The sequence below is a fragment of the Phyllobates terribilis genome, unplaced genomic scaffold (assembly GCF_046119375.1).
Source record: "Phyllobates terribilis strain yellow unplaced genomic scaffold, ASM4611937v1 Scaffold_27__1_contigs__length_16484149, whole genome shotgun sequence".
In the NCBI taxonomy this organism is placed as follows: Eukaryota; Metazoa; Chordata; class Amphibia; order Anura; family Dendrobatidae; genus Phyllobates; species Phyllobates terribilis.
In genome coordinates, this window is record NW_027362787.1 from 6167717 (window position 1) to 6187837 (window position 20121).

General features: G+C 43.0%; 7 non-coding genes across 7 annotated transcripts; all 7 read left to right on the forward strand.

Moving 5' to 3' along the window:
• Positions 1–330: 330 nt before the first annotated feature.
• On the forward strand, positions 331–521 carry LOC141178468 (U2 spliceosomal RNA). The gene has a single exon (XR_012254750.1). It is a non-coding gene; the product is annotated as a U2 spliceosomal RNA (small nuclear RNA).
• A 6133-nt stretch (positions 522–6654) lies between these two features.
• On the forward strand, positions 6655–6840 carry LOC141177775 (U2 spliceosomal RNA). The gene has a single exon (XR_012254329.1). It is a non-coding gene; the product is annotated as a U2 spliceosomal RNA (small nuclear RNA).
• Positions 6841–12972: 6132 nt separating this feature from the next.
• LOC141177809 (U2 spliceosomal RNA) lies at positions 12973–13155 on the forward strand. The gene has a single exon (XR_012254356.1). It is a non-coding gene; the product is annotated as a U2 spliceosomal RNA (small nuclear RNA).
• Positions 13156–15594: 2439 nt separating this feature from the next.
• On the forward strand, positions 15595–15784 carry LOC141177850 (U2 spliceosomal RNA). The gene has a single exon (XR_012254386.1). It is a non-coding gene; the product is annotated as a U2 spliceosomal RNA (small nuclear RNA).
• Positions 15785–16899: 1115 nt separating this feature from the next.
• Positions 16900–17090, forward strand: LOC141178505 (U2 spliceosomal RNA). The gene has a single exon (XR_012254784.1). It is a non-coding gene; the product is annotated as a U2 spliceosomal RNA (small nuclear RNA).
• A 1115-nt stretch (positions 17091–18205) lies between these two features.
• Positions 18206–18396, forward strand: LOC141178469 (U2 spliceosomal RNA). The gene has a single exon (XR_012254751.1). It is a non-coding gene; the product is annotated as a U2 spliceosomal RNA (small nuclear RNA).
• Positions 18397–19511: 1115 nt separating this feature from the next.
• On the forward strand, positions 19512–19702 carry LOC141178470 (U2 spliceosomal RNA). Its single transcript, XR_012254752.1, has one exon. It is a non-coding gene; the product is annotated as a U2 spliceosomal RNA (small nuclear RNA).
• Positions 19703–20121: the final 419 nt, after the last annotated feature.

Below are 20121 nucleotides of genomic sequence, written 5' to 3' on the forward strand. Positions count from 1 at the left end.
CAGCAGGAGAGGTATGTAATCAGGAGCCCTCCTGCTAAGGGTAGACAGCTGCTCGTTCCACCCCACCCCCCGCCTTAATTGGTTCTCCTCCCTTCCAACGGTGTTGAGGCGGGTGGGAACAGCAGGGGGTGAAGGTGCTGTGTTTAAAGAGGTGGAGTTATGCAGATCTAAAACGCGTGGATTGCAGCAGCAGCAAGCCGAAAAGTGCAGGCATGTAAGGGATCTAGAGGTTGACAACATGTCTTCTTAACGGGAGTCCAGGAGCTCATCTCCACAAATGGACTTTTCAGGATCCTTGGGTGGCTCCGTAGTTTGAAACCAATTCTGGTTATCGCTTCTCGGCCTTTTGGCTAAGATCAAGTGTAGTATCTGTTCTTATCAGTTTAATATCTGATACGTCCCCTATCTGGGGACCATATATTAAATGGATTTTTAGAACAGGGAGATGGAAAAAGAGCTTGCTCTGTCCACTCCACGCATTGACCTGGTATTGCAGTATCTCCAGGACCGGTGCACCCCTTCTTTAATGCAGTTTCTAAAATCAGAAAGAATTGAATTCAATGTTTTTTGTTCATTTTGCTTGTTTGTCGGATTTTGGGATGGACTCTTTGGCTTTGCTTTTCTTCTCCTCATTGGATTTTTCATGTTCAAAGTTGCAGAAGCCAGATTACAAGCTCATTTTGGTTCAACTTCAGCAACTGTGCATTGCATTGCCATGTAATGTGATGCAATGCTATCTTTCTAGCTCTCCCTTTTTACTTCCTTTTGGATAAACAGACATATTAGGCAAGCATTTTGGAGCTTTCACCTAAATAACTACAGGTGGTGAGATAAGCTGCACAATATAATTGACCTTTCAGTATATTGTTGCACACACACCATCTATTTAGCAAATGCCCTTGTTATCAACAGCAGCCTTTTAAACTCACCTGAGCTAACAGGTATGTGCGCTGGTTACTCTGCTGCGCTTAAAATTTCTTTTTTGGTTTGCTACAATGCCTTTTCTGAAACGTTGTCTCCTTCTGCTGGAACACTGACTTCTTTCATTTAATGCCTGCAGACTATAAAAGAGAACCCAACCCAAAAAGTTTGGTTGATTAGTCTGTGGCATTCTGTTAAACTGTTGCTTATGGCGGTCTCTGTGAGCTTCTCAGCGACATTCAGCCAGCCAGGTATCCTGCCTGCAGTAGATGGAATGTGGCAATGGAACGCTGGCTGCGCGTGTCATAATAGGCTCTGAGCCTTTATATACCTGTGCACAGCAGCAGCCACCTTCAGTCTGCTGCTGGACAGCCAGCAGCAGCAGCAGCAGGAGAGGTATGTAATCAGGAGCCCTCCTGCTAAGGGTAGACAGCTGCTCGTTCCACCCCACCCCCCGCCTTAATTGGTTCTCCTCCCTTCCAACGGTGTTGAGGCGGGTGGGAACAGCAGGGGGTGAAGGTGCTGTGTTTAAAGAGGTGGAGTTATGCAGATCTAAAACGCGTGGATTGCAGCAGCAGCAAGCCGAAAAGTGCAGGCATGTAAGGGATCTAGAGGTTGACAACATGTCTTCTTAACGGGAGTCCAGGAGCTCATCTCCACAAATGGACTTTTCAGGATCCTTGGGTGGCTCCGTAGTTTGAAACCAATTCTGGTTATCGCTTCTCGGCCTTTTGGCTAAGACCATTTGGTTGCAGCCTGATAGGTGCGAGTTCTCTGGAGGAATCCAGGCCTTTTTGCGAAAGGATTTGGCGATTTTCTGTGGTGTTATACCGACAGGTTTTGAAGATGAACTTCGTGAAGAATACTATCCGAATTGGAGTGGATCCATCAGTTTCCGAGAGGAATAATGTGTCCTTCATCGTGGAGAAACTTTTGGAAGGAAAAGCTGGAGCAAAACCAGGCGACTTCTACAGCGTCAACGAGTTTCCTAAATCAGGTACATATGACGTGACTTTTGTAGAAGAAAATACCTGCCTTGATGTGTTTGAGTGGCTTCGGAGTCACACTGATGATCCTTTCTTGGAAGGGGTGTGGTTTGAACCCTTGTTTGGACTTCAAGAAAAGATTGTGTGGGTAACAGTTTATAACCCTTTTACTGAGCCAGCATTGCTTGAAGGCTTCCTTGCACGGTACTGTGATTATGTGCGTAAAGGGGAAAAGCAGTTTAATTCTTTAGGTATTTTCAACTGCAAATACAAGTTTCGGGTGAAACTGAAGAAGGATCCTGGAAGTGTGGGAGGCTTTAGACATCCTCCTGCGAATTTTTCTGTGGCGGGACATAGGGGCTTCCTTTACTATGTAGGGCAGCCTATGTATTGCAGGAAATGTTACTGCTTTGGACATGTGCAGGATGCATGTAAGAAAGGGCAATGTTGCCGTAACTGCAAAGAGGAGGGGCATGTGGCAAGTGCGTGCCCGAAGCCCAAGGCTTGTGACATGTGTGGAAGTGGTGAGCACATGTTTAAAGATTGCCCGCAGGGTGTGCCCAGGAAAACTGATAAGGAGAGGAAAAAGGAGGAGGAGGAGAGGAGGGTTTTGCAGCAGATAGAAAGAGAAACTGCTAGAATGGAGAGAGAGCAGAGGAGGCGGAGTGAAAGGTCTGCCCCTGAAACTGTGAGTCTGAGGCCTGCTTACCAGAAGGAGAAAAAGGCACCTAAAATGGAGAAGGAGCTTGTGAAAGAATTGAGGAGAATGGAGGGGCAGATGAATGCAGCGGGAGAAGGAAGGTGTCCGGATACGTTGGACTTTCAGGACGTTGTAGATGCTGCAGATTGTATGGAAACTGGGGAAGGGTCATCACACCCTTCAGATCCTGAGAATATTGAGGAGTACTTCTCCGATGAGGGTGGGGGGAGTAGAAAGTGTCACAGGGAGGGTGGTGGGGCAAATGATGAAGAAGATATCAAGGCACCGCAGCGAAAAGTGGGTGCCAAGAAAGCAAGGTAGGGTGATGGTGATGCTGCTAGCGGCTCGGAAACGAGTTGCTCGGTTCAGATGGTGGAAGAAGATAGTGGGGGTGCTGGTTAAGGTTGCCTTGCAATATGCGTGATAATGCCTATTATAAGCTTTGACTTAAGTCAAAGGCTTTTTCTTGTGAGTGGAGTTTTTGTAGTGTTTTTGTAACTTTTCTGTTTTCGTTTTTTTTAGGAGGTTTAAAAAAGGAAAAAATGGGTTTTACTATAATTTCACAAAATGTGAGAGTGTTTAAAAATAAGGCCAGGAGGGCTGCAATTTTTGATTTTTTGGCTATGAAGAATGCATCGATTTTTTGTTTGCAAGAGTGTGGAGTGGTGGATGGGGTGAGAGGAGATGAATGGTCTCATGGAGCATCTGTGTGGTCGGGGAGTGCATGTAATAAAAATGATGGTGTGGGGATTTTAGTTAAAGGGAGGGAGGTGGTTTTGAGTGATTATGTGGTGATTGATGTGGGGAGGTGCATTTTAGCAAATTTTGAGTATAAAAATGTTAAATTTTGTGTTATTAATGTTTATGCGCCGGTGGAGAAAAATGACCGGAAAAAGTTATTTGAAAAAATTAAACTTTTTGTTCCGGGAAGAATGCCTGTGGTGATTGTGGGTGATATGAATTGTGATGTGGGGAGAGTGAATGTGGATGTGTCTGGGAAAACTTTGTTAGAGTTGGTTAGTGATTTTGATTTGCATGATATGCAAAGTGTATGTAAAGTGAGGCCTTTGTTAAATACCTTCTTTTCCGAAAGTGGAAGAATACAATCTAGATTGGATTACTGTTTTATTTCAAAAAATATGATTCCTGTTGACTATAAGCAGGAGAATGTTTTGTTTTCAGATCATGTGTGCATGTCGTGTGAGTTGGATGTGAATGTGAATGGGGTGTTTGGGAAAGGTTTGTGGAAGTTGAATGTTAAGTTATTGGAGTATGAGGAAGTAAGAAAGGAATATGCAAGACGGTATGAGGAGTGGTGTGAGTGTAAAAATGGTTTTGGGAATGTTTGTGGGTGGTGGGATTGGGTTAAAAAACAGACAAAAATTTTTTTCAAAAATTTGGGTTATAAGATGGCAGCAGTCAAGAGGAGACATTTTGTGAGTTTAAATGCACGTTTAAGTTTCTTGTATAAATTGAGGGAGGGAGGGATGGAGGTGGAGGAGGATATTTTACAAGTGAAAAAGGAGGTTCATGAGTTCTTGTTGGAAAAAGGGAGGAGTATTGTCTTTAGAGCAAAAGTTGATAATTTGGAGTATGATGAAAAATGTTCACGTTTTTTTTTCAAGAAGGTTTTTGGGAAAAAGCAAAATATGTGTGTGTTGAATGGAGCAGATGGAAGCGAGGTGAGTGGAGAGGATATGTGTGAGGAAGTGGCAAAGTTTTATGAGGATTTGTATGCTGTAAAGTGGAGGGATGAGTGTTTGGAGAATGATGTTTTGAGTACGTTAGAGAGTAAATTGAATGAGGCGGAAAGAGAGAGGCTGATGGATGCTGTGACAAGTGATGAAGTATGGAAGGTTATGTGTAGTATGGCTTTGAATAAGACGCCGGGGGAGGATGGTCTTCCAGTAGAATTTTACCGCATGATGTGGGATGTGATTGGGAGTGATTTTGTGGATTTTTGTAAGTATATGTGGGAAAATATGGAGGTGGCAGGTAGTATGCGTGCAGGTATGGTTGTATTGATTCCGAAAAAGGGTGATTTGAAGAGTCTGAAAAACTGGAGGCCAATAACATTATTGAACTGTGATTATAAGATCTACGCAAAATTAATGGCAAATAGGATGCGTGATGTGATAGAGAGTGTGATTGGGGATGAGCAGTGTTGTGCAGTACCTGGGAGACGGATTCACGAGTGTGTGTGTATATTGAGAGATTGTCTATGGGATTGTATGAGCCGGAAGAAGAGTGTGTTTTTGTTGAGCCTGGATTTTGAAAAGGCGTATGATAGGTTGTCGCATGGTTTTTTGTTTAGAGTGTTGCTGAGAATGGGTTTTCCTGCTGATTTTGTTGGGAGAGTGAGAAGTCTATATACAGATATTTATAGTTGTGTTTTAATGAACGGTTATGTCGGTAGGAGAGTGAATGTGCATTCGGGCGTGAGGCAGGGGTGTCCGTTATCCCCTGTGGCTTTTATTTGTGCAATTGAACCTTTGTTGTGTATGTTGAGGAAGGATAAAGTGGTTCGAGGTGTGCAAGTGCCGGGAGGTGGAGGAAGAGAGTGGAAGGTGAGTGGTTATATGGATGACGTGTGTGTATTATGTGATTCTGAATGTTCGGTGAGGCGGGTGAAGTTGTTAGTGTCTATCTTTTGTGGTGCGTCTGCATTTAAAGTGAATTGGGAAAAGAGTGAGTGTAAGGTTTTTGGAAGTGGTATTTTGAGTAGAGATGTAGGTGTGAACGTAGTGAGTGGGCCCATTAAGGTTTTGGGAGTGAAGTTTTCAGAAAGATTGGATGGGAAAGAAAGTTGGGATGACGCGAAAGAGAAGGTTGAAAAGAAGTTATGTTTTTGGAAGTTGAGAAGCCTTACTTTCTTTGGAAAAATCTTAGTCATTAAAAGCGTGGTGTTGCCTATTTTTTTATATGTTGCAGTTGTGTTTCCACCAGGTTATATGGTTTTGAGAGGATTGAATAGGATTTTGTTTGTTTTTTTGTGGAATTCTAAAATGGAGAGGGCGTGGAGGGAAGTGTTGGTGAAGCGTATGGAGAAAGGTGGTTTGGGTTTTCCAAATTTAGAAGTTTTTTTGGGTGTGAATATTGTGGTGTTTGTGCTGAAAGTGATTATGGGCGATGGAAAGTTTTCATGTATGTGTGGATATTTATTTGGGGCTTATTCTTTTCGTTTGAAGTGGAGAGAGAGGGATTTGCGGTGTCCGGTTGCTTTTGAGGTGCCCGTGTGGTATGTGTGGGTTTATAAGTTTTTGGTGAAGTATGAGTTGTGTGATGTGGATGTGAGGTTGTTGGGAAATAAGAAGGCTGTGTACAGGATGATTGAGTGTAGAGAAATGGAGAGTGGAATAAATTTGGTGAGAGGGTGTGATGTGCAAAAAGTATGGAAGAAGGTGCGGATGGGTGGTATGACAAATAAGCAGAGTGAGGTTGTGTGGCAGTCTTTGCATGGAGTGTTGCCAGTAAGAGAGTTTCAGAGGAATAGAGGTTTAGTGAGGAGTGAAACGTGTCCAAGAAATGGCTGTGGTGGAAGGGAAAGTGTGTTGCATGTTTTTTGGAATTGCCAGTATGCTAGAGATGTGATTGGGAGAATGGGGCCTTTGTGTAAAGAATTGTGTGGTGTGAATTTGTTGTCCTTTGAGTTGTTTATGTTTGGTTTGGGAATATGTGATGGGACGAAGGAAAGAGTCTTGTGGTTGATGCTTGCATGTATAAAGGAAGTGTTATGGGATGTGAGGAATGTGTATGTGTTTAAAAGGAAGGAAATTGCTGTAAAGGATAGTGTGAAGGTGATTATGGGGAAGATGTATGTGTGTTTCCTATGGGACAAAAAGAGGAGAGGGGAAGTGGATGCGGAGGGAATATGGAAAGTTAAAAAGTGGAGATATTTTGTAAATACTTCTTGATCTTGTTTTCTGTGTAAGGTTTAAAAAGAAGAAATAAAAATTTTCCGGTGATGATGGGAGCAGCATTTGTGTCGTTGAGATGATGCAGCTGTTTGGAAGGAAGTTCCTTTGGTCGTGACTATAGACCGTGGATTTCCCCATCTGAGGGAAAAAAAATCAAAAAAAATCTGTTCTTATCAGTTTAATATCTGATACGTCCCCTATCTGGGGACCATATATTAAATGGATTTTTAGAACAGGGAGATGGAAAAAGAGCTTGCTCTGTCCACTCCACGCATTGACCTGGTATTGCAGTATCTCCAGGACCGGTGCACCCCTTCTTTAATGCAGTTTCTAAAATCAGAAAGAATTGAATTCAATGTTTTTTGTTCATTTTGCTTGTTTGTCGGATTTTGGGATGGACTCTTTGGCTTTGCTTTTCTTCTCCTCATTGGATTTTTCATGTTCAAAGTTGCAGAAGCCAGATTACAAGCTCATTTTGGTTCAACTTCAGCAACTGTGCATTGCATTGCCATGTAATGTGATGCAATGCTATCTTTCTAGCTCTCCCTTTTTACTTCCTTTTGGATAAACAGACATATTAGGCAATCATTTTGGAGCTTTCACCTAAATAACTACAGGTGGTGAGATAAGCTGCACAATATAATTGACCTTTCAGTATATTGTTGCACACACACCATCTATTTAGCAAATGCCCTTGTTATCAACAGCAGCCTTTTAAACTCACCTGAGCTAACAGGTATGTGCGCTGGTTACTCTGCTGCGCTTAAAATTTCTTTTTTGGTTTGCTACAATGCCTTTTCTGAAACGTTGTCTCCTTCTGCTGGAACACTGACTTCTTTCATTTAATGCCTGCAGACTATAAAAGAGAACCCAACCCAAAAAGTTTGGTTGATTAGTCTGTGGCATTCTGTTAAACTGTTGCTTATGGCGGTCTCTGTGAGCTTCTCAGCGACATTCAGCCAGCCAGGTATCCTGCCTGCAGTAGATGGAATGTGGCAATGGAACGCTGGCTGCGCGTGTCATAATAGGCTCTGAGCCTTTATATACCTGTGCACAGCAGCAGCCACCTTCAGTCTGCTGCTGGACAGCCAGCAGCAGCAGCAGCAGGAGAGGTATGTAATCAGGAGCCCTCCTGCTAAGGGTAGACAGCTGCTCGTTCCACCCCACCCCCCGCCTTAATTGGTTCTCCTCCCTTCCAACGGTGTTGAGGCGGGTGGGAACAGCAGGGGGTGAAGGTGCTGTGTTTAAAGAGGTGGAGTTATGCAGATCTAAAACGCGTGGATTGCAGCAGCAGCAAGCCAAAAAGTGCAGGCATGTAAGGGATCTAGAGGTTGACAACATGTCTTCTTAACGGGAGTCCAGGAGCTCATCTCCACAAATGGACTTTTCAGGATCCTTGGGTGGCTCCGTAGTTTGAAACCAATTCTGGTTATCGCTTCTCGGCCTTTTGGCTCAGACCTAGTGTTTGGACAAGAGGTTCCTTGTGTACTAGCCCTCGGCCTTCCAGCATCGCCACTTCGGTGGCTTAAGCTGGATGCTGCTATAGGGGGAGAGTGAGGAGGAAACGAGAAGGCGATTCCTGAAGCGACCATGGGTGTCAAGCTTCGCTTTGCTGGGACCGGGGATCCCCGGGTCAAGAATGCTTTCCGTATCGAGGTCTCTGAGGAGAAGAAGGACCATTTCTCGTTGTCATACCTGGTCAACGCCATTTTCTATGAAATCCTGAAGATCCAGAAGTCGGAGATCATCTGTTTGCAGGAGTTCAGAAGGGAGCATAGGTACGTCTTGGTGCTTTCTTCTATGGCGGCTTGCCAAAACCTTTTCAAAACTCTTCAAGTCCTTTCAGAGCACCCTCAGCTGGATGGACTTATCTTCACTGTACTCTACTCTAAGGGGGATATCCCGGTGGTAGTATTCATGCACAACCCCTTTATCTCCCGGGATGATATCACTGCATTCCTGAGAAGACACTGTATTTTTGTGCAATTCTCCCATAAAATCTTAAATGGAGAAGGGCTGTGGACTGGGAAGTATAAATACTTTGTGAGGTTTGGGATAGACCCTCATGGTCCTGGAGGTATTCACTATCCTCCCCTGAACTTTACAATTGGAAGAGACTCTGGATATCTGTTTTTTCCCGAGGCGCCATTGTTCTGCAGGAGATGCAACATGTTCGGGCATATCCAGGATTTCTGCAAACAATTGCCAAACTGTAGAAAGTGCAACAAGTACGGTCATCTGGCGAAGGATTGTTCCAACCCGGTGGTATGTGATGCCTGCGGGGAGGAAGGACATGTGATTCGGGATTGTAAGGCTAAAGTCAAGCCTAGGTCCTTCTCCGAAGTGACCAAAGGTAAGCCTACTGTCCCTGCTGTTACCCCACAGGTGACTACTGCAGAGATCAATGAGGAGACGGAGCCCCCTGAGGTTGAAGATCTGGTGGGTGAGGCCCAGACCCTGTTGGACCCTCCAGCCCCTGCTGGGCCAAGTATGGAGATCTCCGAGTTGGATGTGGACCTCCCTCATCAGTCCGAAATATGTGGTGAGGGTGACATGGATGTGTCTCTTGCTCGAACCCCTGCATTGTCCTGGGGTGCTACAGACGAAGAGGTGGCCAGGGATGGTGGCCAAGGAGACTTTACTTCTGGGAGGTCTTTTGATGATGATGATACTCCTGAACTGGCCAATAAAAAACCCAGACGAGAGTACTCACCTGCCAGCGGAGGGTGCGACAGTCCTGCAAGTGACCGCATTTACCCGCAGGATGTCTTCTCCCCTGATGCTCCTTACCTTGGCATCCCTGAGAGCATCAACACCTTTGGGGTGCTTTCCCAGTCTGATGATAATGGATGAGTATGGCGTGATCAACATTGAGTCATGTATTTCTTTTCTTTAATTAATGTCTTGCCAATCTGGTTGGGATGTAGTGTCCCTAAATGTAAGGCAGATCAGATCTAAAATCAGAAGAACAACTGTTCTGGACTACCTGAAACATTTAGGTGCTGATGTTTTTTGCCTTCAGGAGTGTGGGATTCAGGATGCTCCTTGTGACAAAGACTGGCCTTACGGACAGCATATCTGGTCAGGGTCTAATCATAATAAAAATGATGGGGTGGGGATATTAGTTGGGAATAAAGAAATCTCTATTGATAGTTATATTGTGGTGGAGGTAGGCCGATGTTTAATTGCATTTTTGAGTTATAGAGGGTGGCGGGTCAGAATTATTAATTTATATTGCCCTACAGGGAAGGAAGAGCGGCTTGCTCTTCTTGAAAAATTAAGTTTTTTTCTTCCAGGGAAATCTCCCACTATTTTTGTTGGGGACGTTAATTGTGTCACAGAAGGAAAGTGTGACATAACAGGAAAGAAATTGTCCCATTTAATTTGTGATTTTTCCTTTTTAGATGCAGCAGTTGTTGTTCTTGGCATGCCACCACCGCCGACATACCATGCTGACCGTGGTGAGATTCATTCCAGAATTGATTTAATGTTATTTTCTAAAAATATGGTATGTTTGGATTTTTCTCAACAAAAGGTACCTTTTTCGGACCATGAATGTTTGAGAGGCGTGTTTTGTGCGAATGGTGACCAAGTGTATGGCGGTGGGGTATGGAAGTTGAATGCAAGGCTGTTAGAGGATGATGAGGTGATGAATGAGTTTAATGTAAAGTATGAAAGATGGAGAATGCGTAAGAAGGATTTTGTGTGTGTTCTTGACTGGTGGGACTGGGTGAAAGTGCAATTTAAAACTTTCTTCAAAAAGTGGGGCTATAGAAAAGCTGCCAGATATAGGAATAGGTTTAATGACCTTAATAGACGGATTGACTGGTTGAGAAAGTGTGTTGCAAGTGGTTTGGAGATGTCTGATCAACTTACTGAGGCTAAGAATGAATTGAAGCGTGTGTTGGATGAGAAAGGAAAGGAAATTATATATCGTACTAAAATTGAGCACCTGGAGAAAAATGAGAAGTGTACGAGGTTCTTTTTTAAAAAAATGAATGGTAGGAAGACTGATATGAATGAAGTTCTGAATGAAAGTGGAACCAACTGTATGGGTGAGGATGTGCTGAAAGAAGTGAATAGGTTTTATAGCAAGTTGTATGATGAGAAATGGATTGACTCTGGGCTTGTGTCATATGTTCTGAATGGTGTGGAGAAAAAACTTGATTCTGAGGAGCGTGATCTGTTGTGTGAGGATGTAGTTCTGGATGAAGTGAAGAATGTGGTGTGGAGTGCTAAAAAGAGTAAGACTCCTGGGAAAGATGGTATACCTGTAGAGTTGTATGTGAAAGCATGGGAAGTTTTGGGAACAGATTTGACTGAGGTATGTAAGTATATGTGGGTGAATGGTAGGTTGTGTGAATTAATGAAAGAAGGAGTGGTTGTGCTTGTGTATAAAAAGGGTGAGAGGAAACGTTTGGAAAACTGGAGACCAATAACACTGCTGAATTCGGATTATAAGGTCTACAGTAAGTTACTGGCAAATCGTATGCGTGAAGTGATTGGTAGTGTTGTGGAGGAGGACCAAGTATGTGCAGTGCCTGGAAGAAGTATGAGTGATAACTTGTTATTGTTGAGAGATATGATTGGGGATTGCAAGGATAGAAAGCAGAAATGTATGACTTTAGCTATTGATTTTGAGAAGGCGTTTGACAGGGTTTCGCATGTGTTTTTGTTTAAAGTACTGGAAAGAATGGGGTTTCCTAGAGAATTTGTGAATTGTGTAAAATCATTGTATGATTGTGTGTCAAGTGAGTTCTTGGTTAATGGGTGGCTGTGTGACAAAGTGAAGATTAGGTCAGGAGTAAGGCAGGGGTGTCCTATATCCCCCGTCTTATTTGTATGTGTAATAGAACCATTGTTATGTTTGATTAGACGGGATAAAATGATGAGAGGTTTGTTGGTGCCTGGTAGTGGTGGTAAGCATGTGAAAGTGTTAGGTTATATGGATGATGTTGTGGTTGTGAGTGAAAGTATGGCTTCTTTGAGTAGAATTAAATTGCTTTTGGATTTTTTTGTTGGTGCGTCTGGTTTTAGGGTAAATTGGAATAAATGTAGTTTTAAATGTTTTGGAGATAGTAGTATTCGTATGGATGGTGTAAAGTGTGAAGTGGGTGCAATCAAGATTTTGGGCGTATTATTTAATGATGACTTAAAAGGGAATGAAAGTTGGGAAGAGTGTGGTATGCGGGTTGAACGTAAATTGAATTTTTGGCGAATGAGAGAATTGACTCTGCGTGGTAAGGTATTAATTATCAAAGCAGTGATTCTCCCTATCCTGCTTTATGTGGCGACTGTTTTTCCTTCTCCTTACAGGAAAATTAAGAGAATAGAGAAGTTGGTATTCACATTCCTGTGGTGTAGTAAGATGGAGAAGTTGAAGCGGGAGAGCCTTTTTAAGGCTTGTCAGCATGGTGGGCTGGCCTTTCCCAATATTGAAGTTTTTTTAGGCCTTAATTATATTAAGACTGTGGTTATTTTGCTGGGTAAAGGCAATAAAGGTGCTTTTATGGCTAATTATTCTGCTGGATGGATGTTGTATGGGTTATGCTGGAGGAAGAGAGATGCGAGTGTGCCTGTGGCCTTTAAGTGTCCTGTTTGGTATGAGGTGATTGAGAAATTTGTGAGAAAGCATGATTTGTTGAGTGTGGGAATGAATGATTTTAGAATGACCAAGAATGTGGTGAAAAGAATGAGTGCAAATGAGGTAGAGTGTAATATTGTTGGGCTGAGAGGGAATGAGGTTTCAGATGCATGGAAGAAGTTAGATACGTATGGGATGTCAAACAAACAGAAGGATGTGGTGTGGATGACTTTACATAATATTTTACCTGTGAGAGAAGTGCAGAAGAAAAGAGAGTTGATAATAACAGATGTGTGTCCGAGAGTGGGATGTGGTGGTTGTGAGACTGTGAGGCATGTTATGTGGGATTGTGAGTACGCGTACAGTGTGTGGAAGTGTGTAGGTGGATTGTGTAAGGGTTTAGCAGGCGTGAATTTTGTGGATTGGCGTGTGGCGATGTTTGGAATTGGTGCGTGTAGTCGGTCTAAAGATAGAATTTTATGGTTGATAATGGCTTGTGTGATGGAGAGTTTGTGGGATGCAAGGAACCTTGGACTTTTCAAGAGGAAATCTTTATCAGTGAATGAATGTGTTAGACTTATTCTTTCAAGACTATACCTGATATATAAGTTGGACAGCAGAGGCGGTGGTGGCACAGATGCCGAAGGGATTTGGAAATTTAAAAAGTGGCATTACCTTATCAAATACCAGTGATTTTTTTCTTTGTGATTCCTTGAAGTTTCTGCATTTGTGTTACGTAAAGGATGTTCCCTTGTGATTATATTTCGTCTTATACTACTGCTGAATAAATAGAACCATGATGATGAGAAGTTTTAAGTAGCAAATTTTGGAGAAATTCATACTGTTTGCTAAAAAACTAAACTGAATGGTTTTAAAAAAAAAAAAAAAAAAAAATCTGTTCTTATCAGTTTAATATCTGATACGTCCCCTATCTGGGGACCATATATTAAATGGATTTTTAGAACAGGGAGATGGAAAAAGAGCTTGCTCTGTCCACTCCACGCATTGACCTGGTATTGCAGTATCTCCAGGACCGGTGCACCCCTTCTTTAATGCAGTTTCTAAAATCAGAAAGAATTGAATTCAATGTTTTTTGTTCATTTTGCTTGTTTGTCGGATTTTGGGATGGACTCTTTGGCTTTGCTTTTCTTCTCCTCATTGGATTTTTCATGTTCAAAGTTGCAGAAGCCAGATTACAAGCTCATTTTGGTTCAACTTCAGCAACTGTGCATTGCATTGCCATGTAATGTGATGCAATGCTATCTTTCTAGCTCTCCCTTTTTACTTCCTTTTGGATAAACAGACATATTAGGCAAGCATTTTGGAGCTTTCACCTAAATAACTACAGGTGGTGAGATAAGCTGCACAATATAATTGACCTTTCAGTATATTGTTGCACACACACCATCTATTTAGCAAATGCCCTTGTTATCAACAGCAGCCTTTTAAACTCACCTGAGCTAACAGGTATGTGCGCTGGTTACTCTGCTGCGCTTAAAATTTCTTTTTTGGTTTGCTACAATGCCTTTTCTGAAACGTTGTCTCCTTCTGCTGGAACACTGACTTCTTTCATTTAATGCCTGCAGACTATAAAAGAGAACCCAACCCAAAAAGTTTGGTTGATTAGTCTGTGGCATTCTGTTAAACTGTTGCTTATGGCGGTCTCTGTGAGCTTCTCAGCGACATTCAGCCAGCCAGGTATCCTGCCTGCAGTAGATGGAATGTGGCAATGGAACGCTGGCTGCGCGTGTCATAATAGGCTCTGAGCCTTTATATACCTGTGCACAGCAGCAGCCACCTTCAGTCTGCTGCTGGACAGCCAGCAGCAGCAGCAGCAGGAGAGGTATGTAATCAGGAGCCCTCCTGCTAAGGGTAGACAGCTGCTCGTTCCACCCCACCCCCCGCCTTAATTGGTTCTCCTCCCTTCCAACGGTGTTGAGGCGGGTGGGAACAGCAGGGGGTGAAGGTGCTGTGTTTAAAGAGGTGGAGTTATGCAGATCTAAAACGCGTGGATTGCAGCAGCAGCAAGCCGAAAAGTGCAGGCATGTAAGGGATCTAGAGGTTGACAACATGTCTTCTTAACGGGAGTCCAGGAGCTCATCTCCACAAATGGACTTTTCAGGATCCTTGGGTGGCTCCGTAGTTTGAAACCAATTCTGGTTATCGCTTCTCGGCCTTTTGGCTAAGATCAAGTGCAGTGATCTAGCGGTTGCTGCCTTGGTCTTGACTGGGAGGTGCTTGGGGTACCCGGCTCCTTGGCCTGGGGGGATCGCTACACTCATCGGTGGAGCTAAACCCCCCTGCTGCTATTAGGGAGTCGGATTAGTCCCTGGGCAACGAGAGGCGATCACCTTGTCACCACACATAGCTGTGGGGGGCAACTGTCGCCACACATAGCTGTGGTGGCAACATTTGGAGGATTAAAAGGAAAAACGGAAGGAAAACGGATTGTTGAGATGGAGTTTTGGAAAAAGAAGAGATGCTTACGTTTTTTTGTGAAACGGGAGACGGAAGAAACTTTTTTGGAAGAAAAATGGATTCTGGAAATTTTGAGGAAACATGAAGTTTTGGAGAAGGATATCTACTGTATGCAAGAAATAAAGCAAGGTAAAGTTTGTGATGTGACTCTAGTTTCTGAGGAAAAGTGCATTCATTTTTTCAAATGCTGGATTGAAGAGGATTCTGGGAAAATTGGAGTAAGTGCATCATTCATGGGGAAACCGAAGAGTGTGATAATTTACATGGACAATCCGTTTGTGGAAATAGAGGAGATAATGGTTTTTTTGGAATCTAAATGTAAGATGGTAAAGTTTCAGAAATTATACAGGAACAAAGTTGGTATTTGGAACGGAAAGAGACGTTTTTTGGTGTGGACAACAGGAGAAGAAAATTTGCACAATGGGAGGATTATGGTAAACGGGAGTTCTGGGTATTGTTACATGGAAAGCAGCAAAGGAACTTTTGAAAAGAACTTTGGAGGACAAAAGGAAGATATTGGTGATAAAATGAAGAAGGAAGTTGATGCGATAATTATAGAGGAGAATAAGCAGGGAAAAGAAGTTGAAAGTTTAAAGGTGAAGAAAAAAGGTAACGGTACAGGAAAATTGTGGATCAAGGAAAGTATCTGGTGAAAAGAAAGAAGTAAAAGAGGAAAAGGGTAAAGTTTTGGAGAAGGTGGTGACTTTCAGAGATGATGAGGAAGAGTATGATTGGGAACAGATGCGGTTAGAGCATGAGGAGGAAGAAAAGAAGTTAAGGGGTTTTGTTGGGAGGAAAGTAAAAGGGAAAAAGGGGATATTTAGTTTGGGAAACCGGGTGAAGTAATGTCAGTTGTGATTTGTTTGGAAACTGTTGAAACTGTAAAGGAATTGTTATGTTTAACTTTATATATATTAATTAAAATGAAAAAATATAAATATAATATCTAAACACGATGATGGAACTAAAATCTTGAGTTTAGTGATATATGATTTAAGATTATAAAACTTAATTTCTGAGTGTTTGGAAAAAAAAAAAAAAAAAATCTGTTCTTATCAGTTTAATATCTGATACGTCCCCTATCTGGGGACCATATATTAAATGGATTTTTAGAACAGGGAGATGGAAAAAGAGCTTGCTCTGTCCACTCCACGCATTGACCTGGTATTGCAGTATCTCCAGGACCGGTGCACCCCTTCTTTAATGCAGTTTCTAAAATCAGAAAGAATTGAATTCAATGTTTTTTGTTCATTTTGCTTGTTTGTCGGATTTTGGGATGGACTCTTTGGCTTTGCTTTTCTTCTCCTCATTGGATTTTTCATGTTCAAAGTTGCAGAAGCCAGATTACAAGCTCATTTTGGTTCAACTTCAGCAACTGTGCATTGCATTGCCATGTAATGTGATGCAATGCTATCTTTCTAGCTCTCCCTTTTTACTTCCTTTTGGATAAACAGACATATTAGGCAAGCATTTTGGAGCTTTCACCTAAATAACTACAGGTGGTGAGATAAGCTGCACAATATAATTGACCTTTCAGTATATTGTTGCACACACACCATCTATTTAGCAAATGCCCTTGTTATCAACAGCAGCCTTTTAAACTCACCTGAGCTAACAGGTATGTGCGCTGGTTACTCTGCTGCGCTTAAAATTTCTTTTTTGGTTTGCTACAATGCCTTTTCTGAAACGTTGTCTCCTTCTGCTGGAACACTGACTTCTTTCATTTAATGCCTGCAGACTATAAAAGAGAACCCAACCCAAAAAGTTTGGTTGATTAGTCTGTGGCATTCTGTTAAACTGTTGCTTATGGCGGTCTCTGTGAGCTTCTCAGCGACATTCAGCCAGCCAGGTATCCTGCCTGCAGTAGATGGAATGTGGCAATGGAACGCTGGCTGCGCGTGTCATAATAGGCTCTGAGCCTTTATATACCTGTGCACAGCAGCAGCCACCATCAGTCTGCTGCTGGACAGCCAGCAGCAGCAGCAGCAGGAGAGGTATGTAATCAGGAGCCCTCCTGCTAAGGGTAGACAGCTGCTCGTTCCACCCCACCCCCCGCCTTAATTGGTACTCCTCCCTTCCAACGGTGTTGAGGCGGGTGGGAACAGCAGGGGGTGAAGGTGCTGTGTTTAAAGAGGTGGAGTTATGCAGATCTAAAACGCGTGGATTGCAGCAGCAGCAAGCCGAAAAGTGCAGGCATGTAAGGGATCTAGAGGTTGACAACATGTCTTCTTAACGGGAGTCCAGGAGCTCATCTCCACAAATGGACTTTTCAGGATCCTTGGGTGGCTCCGTAGTTTGAAACCAATTCTGGTTATCGCTTCTCGGCCTTTTGGCTAAGATCAAGTGTAGTATCTGTTCTTATCAGTTTAATATCTGATACGTCCCCTATCTGGGGACCATATATTAAATGGATTTTTAGAACAGGGAGATGGAAAAAGAGCTTGCTCTGTCCACTCCACGCATTGACCTGGTATTGCAGTATCTCCAGGACCAGTGCACCCCTTCTTTAATGCAGTTTCTAAAATCAGAAAGAATTGAATTCAATGTTTTTTGTTCATTTTGCTTGTTTGTCGGATTTTGGGATGGACTCTTTGGCTTTGCTTTTCTTCTCCTCATTGGATTTTTCATGTTCAAAGTTGCAGAAGCCAGATTACAAGCTCATTTTGGTTCAACTTCAGCAACTGTGCATTGCATTGCCATGTAATGTGATGCAATGCTATCTTTCTAGCTCTCCCTTTTTACTTCCTTTTGGATAAACAGACATATTAGGCAAGCATTTTGGAGCTTTCACCTAAATAACTACAGGTGGTGAGATAAGCTGCACAATATAATTGACCTTTCAGTATATTGTTGCACACACACCATCTATTTAGCAAATGCCCTTGTTATCAACAGCAGCCTTTTAAACTCACCTGAGCTAACAGGTATGTGCGCTGGTTACTCTGCTGCGCTTAAAATTTCTTTTTTGGTTTGCTACAATGCCTTTTCTGAAACGTTGTCTCCTTCTGCTGGAACACTGACTTCTTTCATTTAATGCCTGCAGACTATAAAAGAGAACCCAACCCAAAAAGTTTGGTTGATTAGTCTGTGGCATTCTGTTAAACTGTTGCTTATGGCGGTCTCTGTGAGCTTCTCAGCGACATTCAGCCAGCCAGGTATCCTGCCTGCAGTAGATGGAATGTGGCAATGGAACGCTGGCTGCACGTGTCATAATAGGCTCTGAGCCTTTATATACCTGTGCACAGCAGCAGCCACCTTCAGTCTGCTGCTGGACAGCCAGCAGCAGCAGCAGCAGGAGAGGTATGTAATCAGGAGCCCTCCTGCTAAGGGTAGACAGCTGCTCGTTCCACCCCACCCCCCGCCTTAATTGGTTCTCCTCCCTTCCAACGGTGTTGAGGCGGGTGGGAACAGCAGGGGGTGAAGGTGCTGTGTTTAAAGAGGTGGAGTTATGCAGATCTAAAACGCGTGGATTGCAGCAGCAGCAAGCCGAAAAGTGCAGGCATGTAAGGGATCTAGAGGTTGACAACATGTCTTCTTAACGGGAGTCCAGGAGCTCATCTCCACAAATGGACTTTTCAGGATCCTTGGGTGGCTCCGTAGTTTGAAACCAATTCTGGTTATCGCTTCTCGGCCTTTTGGCTAAGATCAAGTGTAGTATCTGTTCTTATCAGTTTAATATCTGATACGTCCCCTATCTGGGGACCATATATTAAATGGATTTTTAGAACAGGGAGATGGAAAAAGAGCTTGCTCTGTCCACTCCACGCATTGACCTGGTATTGCAGTATCTCCAGGACCGGTGCACCCCTTCTTTAATGCAGTTTCTAAAATCAGAAAGAATTGAATTCAATGTTTTTTGTTCATTTTGCTTGTTTGTCGGATTTTGGGATGGACTCTTTGGCTTTGCTTTTCTTCTCCTCATTGGATTTTTCATGTTCAAAGTTGCAGAAGCCAGATTACAAGCTCATTTTGGTTCAACTTCAGCAACTGTGCATTGCATTGCCATGTAATGTGATGCAATGCTATCTTTCTAGCTCTCCCTTTTTACTTCCTTTTGGATAAACAGACATATTAGGCAAGCATTTTGGAGCTTTCACCTAAATAACTACAGGTGGTGAGATAAGCTGCACAATATAATTGACCTTTCAGTATATTGTTGCACACACACCATCTATTTAGCAAATGCCCTTGTTATCAACAGCAGCCTTTTAAACTCACCTGAGCTAACAGGTATGTGCGCTGGTTACTCTGCTGCGCTTAAAATTTCTTTTTTGGTTTGCTACAATGCCTTTTCTGAAACGTTGTCTCCTTCTGCTGGAACACTGACTTCTTTCATTTAATGCCTGCAGACTATAAAAGAGAACCCAACCCAAAAAGTTTGGTTGATTAGTCTGTGGCATTCTGTTAAACTGTTGCTTATGGCGGTCTCTGTGAGCTTCTCAGCGACATTCAGCCAGCCAGGTATCCTGCCTGCAGTAGATGGAATGTGGCAATGGAACGCTGGCTGCGCGTGTCATAATAGGCTCTGAGCCTTTATATACCTGTGCACAGCAGCAGCCACCTTCAGTCTGCTGCTGGACAGCCAGCAGCAGCAGCAGCAGGAGAGGTATGTAATCAGGAGCCCTCCTGCTAAGGGTAGACAGCTGCTCGTTCCACCCCACCCCCCGCCTTAATTGGTTCTCCTCCCTTCCAACGGTGTTGAGGCGGGTGGGAACAGCAGGGGGTGAAGGTGCTGTGTTTAAAGAGGTGGAGTTATGCAGATCTAAAACGCGTGGATTGCAGCAGCAGCAAGCCGAAAAGTGCAGGCATGTAAGGGATCTAGAGGTTGACAACATGTCTTCTTAACGGGAGTCCAGGAGCTCATCTCCACAAATGGACTTTTCAGGATCCTTGGGTGGCTCCGTAGTTTGAAACCAATTCTGGTTATCGCTTCTCGGCCTTTTGGCTAAGATCAAGTGTAGTATCTGTTCTTATCAGTTTAATATCTGATACGTCCCCTATCTGGGGACCATATATTAAATGGATTTTTAGAACAGGGAGATGGAAAAAGAGCTTGCTCTGTCCACTCCACGCATTGACCTGGTATTGCAGTATCTCCAGGACCGGTGCACCCCTTCTTTAATGCAGTTTCTAAAATCAGAAAGAATTGAATTCAATGTTTTTTGTTCATTTTGCTTGTTTGTCGGATTTTGGGATGGACTCTTTGGCTTTGCTTTTCTTCTCCTCATTGGATTTTTCATGTTCAAAGTTGCAGAAGCCAGATTACAAGCTCATTTTGGTTCAACTTCAGCAACTGTGCATTGCATTGCCATGTAATGTGATGCAATGCTATCTTTCTAGCTCTCCCTTTTTACTTCCTTTTGGATAAACAGACATATTAGGCAAGCATTTTGGAGCTTTCACCTAAATAACTACAGGTGGTGAGATAAGCTGCACAATATAATTGACCTTTCAGTATATTGTTGCACACACACCATCTATTTAGCAAATGCCCTTGTTATCAACAGCAGCCTTTTAAACTCACCTGAGCTAACA